Source organism: Alexandromys fortis, unplaced genomic scaffold (assembly GCF_014885135.2).
Source record: "Alexandromys fortis isolate MF-2015 unplaced genomic scaffold, M_Fortis_MF-2015_v1.1 scaffold_220, whole genome shotgun sequence".
Taxonomy (NCBI): Eukaryota; Metazoa; Chordata; class Mammalia; order Rodentia; family Cricetidae; genus Alexandromys; species Alexandromys fortis.
In genome coordinates, this window is record NW_026068099.1 from 1842391 (window position 1) to 1853089 (window position 10699).

Genomic DNA, 10699 nt, shown 5'->3' on the forward strand with positions numbered 1-10699 from the left:
ATAAGGGGCAAGGGGGAGCGAACATGTCTCAATGACAGCACTAATAGCCAACAACAGATGGGACCATTAGTCCAAGCATTGTTTTACAGATTGGGAAACTGAGGCACTGCGGAGGAAAGGGAAATCAAGGCTCCGGAAATAAGCCAGGCACAAGGCACTCACCACTAACCCCAGCTCTCAGCTGTGGTGGCAAAGCACAAGGCTAAGGCCTGTGGGGGATGACGGGAGCCTGAGAAGGAAGGTCCCCAGGAGGAGGAGTGTGTTCTGAGCAGGAGGAGCTGTATTGGGGGCAGTAAACTTGTGATAAGGAGGGTGTGAGTAGACAGGGAGGAGAAGGTAAGAGTGGAATAAAGAGGTGAAGCCCCTTCAGGGGGAGAAGAGCCCTGAGGAAAAAGAGGTGAGGCCATGGGCACAAGGAGAGAAGGCTCCAGACAGCTGACGACTCACCAGAGAGCTTTAGACTGCAACCTTGTCTGGAACTCGGACGTCGTACTTCCATGAGAAGCTCAGCTGACTGTGGCCTGTGCTGTCTGCCGAATGGCTTTGGGAGTGAATCTCAAATGTTCTGATGGATGTAAGCTACAAGGTATGCCTAGTTCCAAACTACTTTTGAATAATTTAAATTATGAAAACCTTGACTTTCAAATCCATGTGAACGGACATTCTGGACAAAAGCACTGAGCATGAAGCTGGCCCCGAGAGACAGAGAAAAACACTCCAGCTTAGCTAGAAGCCTACAATAGGACGCTGGGGATGATGTTTTGGATCTTGGGCCTCAGTTTACTCTTCTGAAAAGTAGAGGGCCTACTTTACAATATTTCCAGCTTTTTTTTTACTTAACATTGTCTTTGATTTAGTCAAGATCATCATGATAGCAAGCTAGGCAGGAGTCCCTGTCTCCCTGGAGACATTTAAAGTTTTTGGTTTTCAACACACATTAAAATAAACAATCTTCCATGGATCAAAGTGCCTGGATTCAAAACCTTCCTCCACCATAAGCTAGTTTCATAAACTGGAGGAATTACTGAACCCCAGTGTACCTCAGTTTCCCCATTGTTAACTGGTAATGATAACAGGAGACAGTCATGAGGGGTTTTTTTGTTTGTTTGTTTGTTTGTTTTTGAGACAGGGTTTTTGTGTTGCTTTGGAACTTGTCCTGGAACTAGCTCTTGTAGACCAGGCTGGCCTTGAACTCCCAGAGATCTGTATGCCTCTGCCTCCCAAGTACTGGAATTAAAGGCATATACCACAACTGCCCAGCAAGTCATGAGAATTTAATAAACTAATTCATCTCAAATCCTTACAACTCAACACAAGTTGCCTGCTTCCATCCAAAACTGTATCAGACACTTTATCACCAAAATTGGGGAGGCCATGAACTAAGGGAGAGACTGCAATCTATTAGAAAAGAATTGGGGACAGCATCTGGAAGTCAATATGAAAAATGGATGAGGGGTGGCATTAGCTATTACTTTTGTCCACTGCATGTTGAGTGTTTGAGAACTTGAACTGTAAAGTCCTTTCAACTCTTCTGGATCAGCAGGACCACACACTGTAGACCACACTGGACAGGGGAGCCTTTTACTTATTGGAGTCACTGAACAAGGGCAATTGGGAGGCTTGGACTCTATATCCATTGATCTCACGACACTAACCTCTAACTTCATTCTCCAGGGTATATGCCAAACAAAAAAGGGTTGTAAAAGTCCCCTGAAGTTCCTAGCTCCTCATATAGTTCTGCTCCAAGACAGGGCCAAGTTCCTTCTCTGAGATATTACAGGAGCATTTCTAAGCAGGAAGAGGAAGTGTGACCACATGGAAAGCACACATGAAGTCTCCATAGTTCCCACCACTGCGATCTGGATCCTAGACCTGTGACTGAAGCTGGGGAGGGGGTCACCTGGCATTACTTAGAATCAGTAGAGCCATCTCTCCTTAGTCCTTCTCCAAAGGACACAAGGAAGAACAAGGGCCATTTCCCCCAGCAATGCCATCAAGTGGCTGTTTTCCAATCAATGGCTGCCCATCCAGCTGCACCCAAATCAGAATTTCCACTAACAGGACCTGGGATTCTACCAGTGTCCTTAGGCAATACTGTCATAAAGTGCTCTTTATAAACCCAGTGCCAAAGAATAAGAATGCATATGGACAGCCTATCTCTCTTGGAAAGTGCAGTCAACCTGGCCAGCATTACCCCAACTTGTAAGCGTCCACACAGAGGGTCCCTAAATCATGCTGTGAGTCAAGCAGAGACAAAAATGTTCTGCCTGTTTCTCCAGCAACGTATGTAAGGAATGGGAGGTGGGGATTCAAATCCTCAGAGAGGTCTTTACAATACAATTCCGTGCTTGAAGCATAACAAGGAGTGAGTGAACAGAAGGGCAAGAGAGAAGCAGTGCAGTAAGGAGCCCCGTCCTCGGAAACACATGTGCCTATGTGTGAACTCCAACTCCACTACTGACCCTCTGAGTTTTGTGTGTTTCATCTCAGCTTCTTATTTTTGCAGTGTATTGAACGCTCATGTAACCCAGCTCAGTTACCTGACCTGGAGCAGAGCCCAGCACTAGACACTCAGAGACTGCCAGCCTCTGATGACTTGTCTTTTGTGCTCTAATGATGAAACTTACTGCCAGGACGCCGTAGGGACAAATATTATCTCTTATCAGGAACTATTGTTAACCGCAGTTGTCAAGGTGAATAGTATATTCATCTAGATGTCTGAGAAAAGAAGATTGTGTTTTATATCCCATTGTTGGGCTGGAAATAAGATTCTATCCTCTGGGCACTTTGAGAGCTATTTGTTTTGGCCCTTCGGAAACTTCGGGATCCCTTGGAGCAGCATGCCCTGGAAACAGAATGCCTTGCTCTCCCAATGGTGGTACGGCCCTCCAGGTTCTTCCTCCCCAGCGGAGGGGTCCCACATGGTCTGGGATAGAGGCCAGCATCTCCTCTCTTAGAGACATGTCAGTCCAAGATGCCAGGACAAATAGCCTTATTTGTTCGTTCTCTGGCAGCTGAGTCTCTACTGTTAGAAAGTTCTTTCCCACGCATGAGTCCACAGCCAACTCCCTCACCGACAAAACCGGGGTCGTAAGGTCAACAACAATGATAGGACAGCTATCCTTTGCACATGCCTCGTCCCACACCTCCAAATATTTGCTCTCATATCACTTTCTCTGTGAGAGCCAGCCAACCACCCACCCTCTTCAAACGGCAATCTGCTCACACCCCAGGCCTGTATTCTCCTGCAGCAGCCATCATGATGCTCCCTGCAGATCTCCAGCCACCCCCCACCCACCGCAGCATGGTTGGTCAAGGACCTCACACGCTGAGCTCTGCAGTCTGTCACTGCATTTAAGAAGCCACCACGTTTGTTCCACCATGTCTCCCAGCCAATGATAGAGTATGTTAAGAAGACATGGGGTTCCTGACCCCCACCTCACACCGTCTCTAGCACACTAAATCCTGCAATTGTTATATTTCTTTTTATTTTCCACCTCAACCCAAAGACAGGCTTTCTGTAGCTGTATCATTCATTAATGAATTTCGGGCGCCTACAAAATAACACACCATGAACATTTCTGGACTATGCAATGTCTGCCTTACAGATGGGGAGATGGGGCTTACAGCATTTAGATGATTCTCCCAGGTAGTTCAGTCAGTGAGTGATACGGCTAAGAATAGGACTTGGCCTTCCTAACCCAGGGTCTCATCTTCTCTCCCATCAGGATTAACTCCCCTTTGTTCTTTGTTGTTCTTTCTCTGTCTCTCTATCTGCGAACCCTTCTCTTTGTCCCTCTCTTTCTTCTGACATTACTAACTTCTCAAGTTAGGTGTGTGTGTTCCTCACCCCTACTGAGATTAAGATGGGTCAGTGTTGCTCAGAAAGGAGGGACTCAGGAAAGGACAGAATTGAATGGGAAAAACGATGACATCTTTTATCTTTGAAAGCACAGAACCAAAGATGCTGCAGACAAGGGAGGGACAAGACCAAAGAGCAAACGCCCCTGCCTGGGGCTTCACTCGCAGGACCAACCCTGCTCCTCGTGGTTTTTGTAGGCTGTGTGTAATCCTTTAACCTTTCTGCCTTCCTTGAAATGTCATCTTCACTTCAGAAATTTCACAACCACCTCCCTTACATTCAGAAAGAATAAATGACTTGGTGGATGGGAACATACTTTTCAGGTGGAAACAAAAGCAAGTGTCCTTAAGGAAGAATGGTTAGAGCCAGGAAGCCTGAGAACTCCTACCAGGTTAGGGTCTACCTCATACTACTTTGTCACTCGTGGGTTGCCATCCATTTGAGTAGGAGGGAGCCTGGAGGCGGGAGAGAGACTTTTATCCATCCTGTAGGATTAGGGCAACAATAGGGTATTTTTAGGCTCTAAATTTGGGAGAGGTAGGGAAACATGAGCCAGAGGTGGGCAGGAAGCTCTTTTCCTGGAATCCGAGAGGGATTTGCTGGAGGTCCTGAGTGCATACTTGGCACAGAGAACACTGAAACTCAGGTAGACAGCAAAAAGTGAAGGAGGTTCTGGAGAGTGCCATCAGTGGGTTTTGTGGCCTGAATAAAGAGGCTGTGCCCACACACAGCACTGTTAGAGTCCCAGGCAACCCATCAGGGTCAGGAGTGGGCACTGGCCCTGCCCAGAGCCCTCCCAGAAGGGTCTTGGGCCCTAGAGAGAGTACGTGAACAAATACAGGCATGGCGTAATGACGTTCCTTTTCCAGTCACATTGGGTGACAAAGTGTTTCACCTGTGACATGTATTCTGATCAGTCCAGCACCCAACAGAGGTCACAGCAAGCATGCTTTCTAAAGAACCAAGAATTACCTCATAGCAAAAACCTCTGGTTCAACAGAAAGGGATGTCCTGGACCTCAGGTGGTCACCACTGACTTACAAGATGGCATATGGACTCCCACCTGCTCTGAGATCAAAAAACCCATAGTCAGCGATATGGCTTAAAAACGTGATGAATGACATTGAATATGAACAAATGACCACTCTGTCTTCACTATACTCCAAGGTCACTGCAAAGGTGTTCCACTCTGCTCTGCAGGTGTGTAAGTACAAATGATGCCTGACACAGAGTGGTCCTTGTAGCCTGTGTCCACATGGATGGTGTCCATGGAAACAGATGCCGAGTTTTATTTGCTGGAAGGCTGGGGTAAAGATGAAATGGATTATGTCTGTGAAAGTCTTTGAGGAGTGGAAAAGTACTGTGGAAGCGACAGGCATTGTTAGCATTGTATGAATCCAATGCCCTGGCCTCTGAGGAAAGCTGTCTGCCAAGAGGGTATGGGGAAGGGAGGGCCGGGTGCCCAAACCTGCTTTAGAACTAAGCATATGGAACAGGTCACTTCATCCTTCTAAACATTTTATTTCTGAGTCTCAGCTTCCTTGCACAGTGGTATAAGAGGAAGATAAATTATGGTGTTCCTGAGACATTTGGGGATCTGTTTACACAGCCCAGGTAGCAGAAGGGATTTCTTGCTGATGTTGTGGTAGAGCAGAAACCCTCAGGAGACTTGGAGGCCAGCCAAGGCTGCCACCACTCCCTGTAGGAGTCTCTTGACCTAATTTTCACCCTCTAACAAGGTCAGAAGAGTCTCGCCTTTCCAAGTTCCCTGTCAGTCCCCAGAGCCCACCACTCAATTACACCAGCTCACCACCGAGGGTGGACAAACCCAGGCACAGCAGCAGAGGGCTCAGTCCTGCCTGCATGTTTTGTACCTGGTGACTTCCTGAAGTCGGTTGAGATGGCTGGTGCTTTACCTGTCCTCTTAACGTCTCCATGAATGCATGATAAACTCGATGACAAAAGTGACTGAGGGAAAAGGATTCCTTCACAGCTGAAGGGCACAGTCCAATGTGACACGGCTGTCAAAGCAGTAGAAGCTTGAACCTGCTGGGTAACGTGGCATCCCCGTGAGAAGCAAAGTGCAAGAATGCTTGTCTGCTGCTCAGTTCCTGTCCCCATTTGCAGTCCCAGGTCCTAGCCAGGGAATGGTGTCACCCCCGGTGAGTCTTTCTACTTCAGTACAAACAACCAAGATAATAATCCCCCACAGGCATGCCCGGTGATTTTAGATTCTGTCACGTTAACGAATTATTTCTCTCAGTTCAAGATCAGGGTAAGACATGCAGGCAAGAGAAAAGAAAACATCCTGCCTGCCAGTTACTCTGCTTCCCTTAGACACCCCAGTGGGACCGAAGAGAAACAGTAAAAGACGTCTTTCTCCTGTTGGTTGAACCATTCATGAGCACACGCCTTGCTGGGTCCTCAGAAGCACGTCGAAGCCTCGTTCTCCTGTTTTTCCCCTGGCTGTCTTCTCTACGAGCAAGAGTAACATACGCAGCTCTCTGGTTGGCAGTGGGGAAAAGGACGTGGAGCCAAGTGCAGGATGGGGAAAAGTCTCACATTCCTGGAGGCTGGTCCAGCAGTTGCTCTGGAGAGCTGTGAGGAAGGCCCGCCATGTGCAATGAGCTGAATCAAGGCACTTCCTGGCTTGAGCTTGGGCCACACTTCCTGTGCCTCAGCCACAGCATCCAGCCGAAAGCTGTGCAGAGAAAAGGCAGTCCCAGGAACCCAATTAACTGTGAATGTCATCCTGGTGTGTGATAGACTCCTGAGCTCATTCTCAGAAAGCTCACCCTGGCACAGCAATTTTCTCAAAGTGTCTGCCTGTTGATTCCTTAACCCCTGCTAGTCCCCTTCTGTCCATACAGGCTATCTCCCAAGACAACCTAGTTCATGATGAGCAATTCAGAATTAAAGAAAACCTTCCACCCATTGAATCAAAATTATTTCCAGAAAACCTGAGGACTTTCTTCAGGAATTTTCTAGAACAAAATGCCTATATGGCTGTCATGACACTCCTGCCTTCTTAGCAACATGTCTAATACATGACTTGTAATGATGGATGCCCCTTCTTTGCAACCCCACTTAGCAGCCCTCCGGGGGAAAAGGTACAAAGAGAAATGGCAACCTGGTGACCCCTCAGGTCCCTGTGGCTCTAATATTCTGACACTAAAGATAAAGAAAGAAACAAAGTAGATGCACCTATTTCACCAGAATATGAGTTCAGTTCCCAGCCCCACCGACTTCCTGGATCTCCATTTCTGTCTGGTTTTATTTTCTCATGTCTATCAGAGAAAGTAAATAAGGAGTTGGATAAACAAAGGCTGAACTATGGAAACTCCAGGTCCTGGTCTCCACATCATGCCAAAACATTAACAAATAAAACTGCTGAACGACTTTCACGAAGTGTAGCTAGTAGGCCTTCTGGTACCCTGACTCATGCACATTGCCATCCATGGCCTTCGACTTAGGCTAGGGCAGTCAGACCTTCTTAGCTTCTTACTAGGAGGCTAGAAGAGACTATGACCTACCTTCGAAAGTAAAGACATTACTTTCTCCTCTTACCTCCATTGCTTTATCCGGCTGAGGCCCAGGATTTGAAGGTGGTCTCAGATTTCCATGTCAAGTTCCCCACGTGTCCACAGAGAACTGGTGATATCCCAAGGTCCCGCCTGCAAGCCATCAAAGGGAACAGGAAGCCATGTTACAAAGAACATTGACGAGGAAGACAACCACTATAGGTATCTCAAAAACCTGCTGGGACATGCTGTCAACTGGCATAGGCCAGCATATGCCATGGTATAGCCAACAGCAGGGGTTGGCAAAATCCAGAGCCCAACAATGACCACAGTGCCATGTTTACTTATTAAGATGCTGTTAGGACACAGGTCACCTGGTGGCGGCTTTATTTGCAGATCCTGGCTCTTGCTGGGCCTTCTCCTGCCTTCTTGAGCTATATGTGAAAAAAAGAAAAAGAAAAATCAGACTTCAGTGGATTTTTCCATCTGAACAGTCAAAACCATAGATGTCGCTATCCACAGCTCCATTCACCAGGCCTTTCGACCCAGTCCTCCCACCCTGCCATAAACTCCAAGGGACCCTCATATTTTTTCCTGAGGTCTCAGCCTCAGAAGAGAATGCAACAGGCACAGTGCAAGGTATAAAAGACTTTGCAGGTCAGGCTTATTCTCCCTTCATGGTGCCATGCCACAGTGAGATGACAGTCACCTCTTCCATGTACAAACACACATCAGGGGCCACCTCACCCAACACACTCAGGTCAGGTCCGCAACTAGGTGAGCTCAATTACACAGTTGTCCTTACACCTGTGATACAGAGTAGCAGGGATGAAGGCTGACTCAAGACAGGACAAGAGTTTGGAGACAGCATTAACCAAAAGCCATTGGGAAGCCCTGCGGGGCATGAGAAGTTGCCCTTATTGAGTCGCTTGTGGCATATTCCCTTCAGTCTCTGGGCTGAAGATTCACTGAGAAAACTCCAGAAAACAGCACTACAAATTCCATAGTCAGAGCACGTGAAAGCACCAAGGTGCTATGGTTTGACTGCATCTCCAAAAGTTTCCTGTCTGAAAGCACAAGGGTGTGTGACGAGACCTAACGGAAGACAAGGGGGCCACAGGGGCAGTGCCCTCGTGGACAGATTGATACCTTTCTCACTCCAGTGAGCTGTCACTTTTGTAGGGACAGAATGGCAAACTTGAGAAAGGGTTGTCGTAAGTCTTGTTTCTTCTCCACATGCTGACATGTTCTCCTGTTTCCCACCAGGAGCTGAAAGCAGCTCACGGCCTTCACCAGAAGCTGGGTAGATAACAGTGACACATCTTTGACTTGCCAGCCTCCAGAGCTATGACCTGTGAACATGTCTTTGTTTATAAATCACCCAGTCTCAGGCATTCTGTTATAGCAGCAGGAAACATACTAAGACCCTGGGGATGGGGTTGGTGACAAGAACACCAAGTAAAAAGGAAGGGAAGTGAAAAAGATGAGCTTCTCTAGTTCTTCACAGGCCCACTGCTTCCAAAATACAAATATATAAAGGCACTTTTTTTTTCCAGTAGAGCTATAACGTTTGTTACAGTCTGTTTTTCCTAATTCTTGGAAATGTGGTCACCCACACAGGGAATCCCTGACAGCATTCCATGTGGAGGAGTCCAAGCAAGCAGAAGGCCCCAGGGATGTTCGGTTGAGCAGCGTAATGCCAATGATCCCTGTCCGTGATGTTTATCATTTGACAACTGCTTTATTATGTAGGATGTGCCAGGTCAGTCCTGGGAAACTATTGAAACAAATAATCTGTTGTTAAATGATCTAATAGAACAAGTGTTGTCAGGTTCTTGGAAGAGTTTCGTGAGCTAAAGCTATTCATAGACTCTTAATCCTGACGGCTCTTTTCCTATCTTCTGCTAGGGTCTCTACTATGTCAATGGGCAAATCTCAGCCCAGAGAAACTGGAGAGTTTTCACGATAGCCTTCTTTCCACATGTCCTTATGAAAGGGCTGATGTCATGCGTACCTAGTGCAAAGGGAAGATTTAGCGCAGGCTCTGTCTCTCCATAGTGCATGGCCTTCGGCAAGATCTGAGAAGCTTTTAAGCCCAGCGAATGGGCCAAATGAAGTCAATTCCTGTAAAAAAAAAAAAAAACTGCCATAGTTTATGTGTCAGGAATTGAGTAAAACCAACCTTGCCATTTGGTCATAATTAGGTGGACCTAGGAATGGTGGCACACCAGTCAGCTAAGAGTGAGGACAAACAGTGGTCTCAGAGATAGGACATCATGAAGCCAACTCTCCAAGTACACGGCTGGGTCCTGGCAGCTCCGCAGGCTGGTGAGACAGGCTCCATACAGGATCTCTCTAACATCTCAATACTCCACTCTTTTCTTGGAGACCGACCTCAGTTGTTCTCAAGTGTCCACACTCTCCTTCACATCCTGCATGCCTCATGTGCACATCTCAAATACCATTCTGAGTAATTTCATGTCCCACAACCAGGGTTGGCTCCAGAGCTCAAATTCTGGCCAATGCCCACTTACCCTCTCCCTGAGAAGATGTTATTGCTACAGAAGTGCAGCAGTGTCCTCTGGATTAGAACCTTCCATTTTGGAGGGAAGCTTCTTAGGACATGATGTTTACAGGGAAGAGGGATAGTGAATGGGAGGTGAAATACTGCAGGGAAGCTCATAAGACTGAAAGTAGCCAGCTGGGCGGTGGTGGCACAAGCCTTTAATAGCAGCACTCTGGAGGCAGAGGCAGGTGGATCTCTGTGAGTACAAGACCAGCCTGGTCTACAAGAGCTAGTTCCAGGACAAGCTCCAAAGCTACAGAGAAACCTTGTCTCGGAGGAGGGGGGGAGACAGAAAGTAGCAAATAACTAGAAGCAGCTTCAGGAAGTCCCTGAAACTGACCAGAATCACTAGCCCCCTCCCTCTCTAAGAGGGTATGACCAGTAAAGACTGCGGAGAGAGGACTCTCAGACAAGCAGGCCATCTGGAGGAAGCAGAGATGAAATGCCTAAAGGCCATCTGAGCTGCCTGGAAAGGACACACTCCAACCTGCTGAGCTGACTGCAAGCTGTGCAGTAGGCTCCAGGTTTTCAGCTTCTGTGAGCTGGGCTTTGGGAATGGGCTTTGATAAAGCACCTGTCTTTGACGCATTCATCAGCTTACCAAGTTGGCCTTGGTGCAGCAAGTACTCTGGTCTGTCATAGGCTCCCTGTCTGAGGTGAGTAAATTTTATTCATGTCTCCCCAGAAAAATCACACAAAAACATGTAACCTAAGTTAGGAAGGGAAGGGGAGGGGAGGGGAGGGGAGGGG

At 47.4% G+C, this 10699-nt stretch overlaps 1 long non-coding RNA gene across 1 annotated transcript in view; it reads right to left on the minus strand.

The window, feature by feature from the left end:
• Nucleotides 1-5229: 5229 nt before the first annotated feature.
• Nucleotides 5230-10699, minus strand: part of LOC126489483 (uncharacterized) — a 10731-nt gene continuing 5261 nt past the window's right edge. The window contains exons 2-6 of the long non-coding RNA XR_007588935.1: nt 9398-9507; nt 8533-8735; nt 7758-7817; nt 7430-7536; nt 5230-6563 (exon numbers count right to left, since the gene is read on the minus strand). This is a non-coding gene — a long non-coding RNA (uncharacterized lncRNA). The remainder of the gene's footprint in view (nt 6564-7429; nt 7537-7757; nt 7818-8532; nt 8736-9397; nt 9508-10699) is intronic.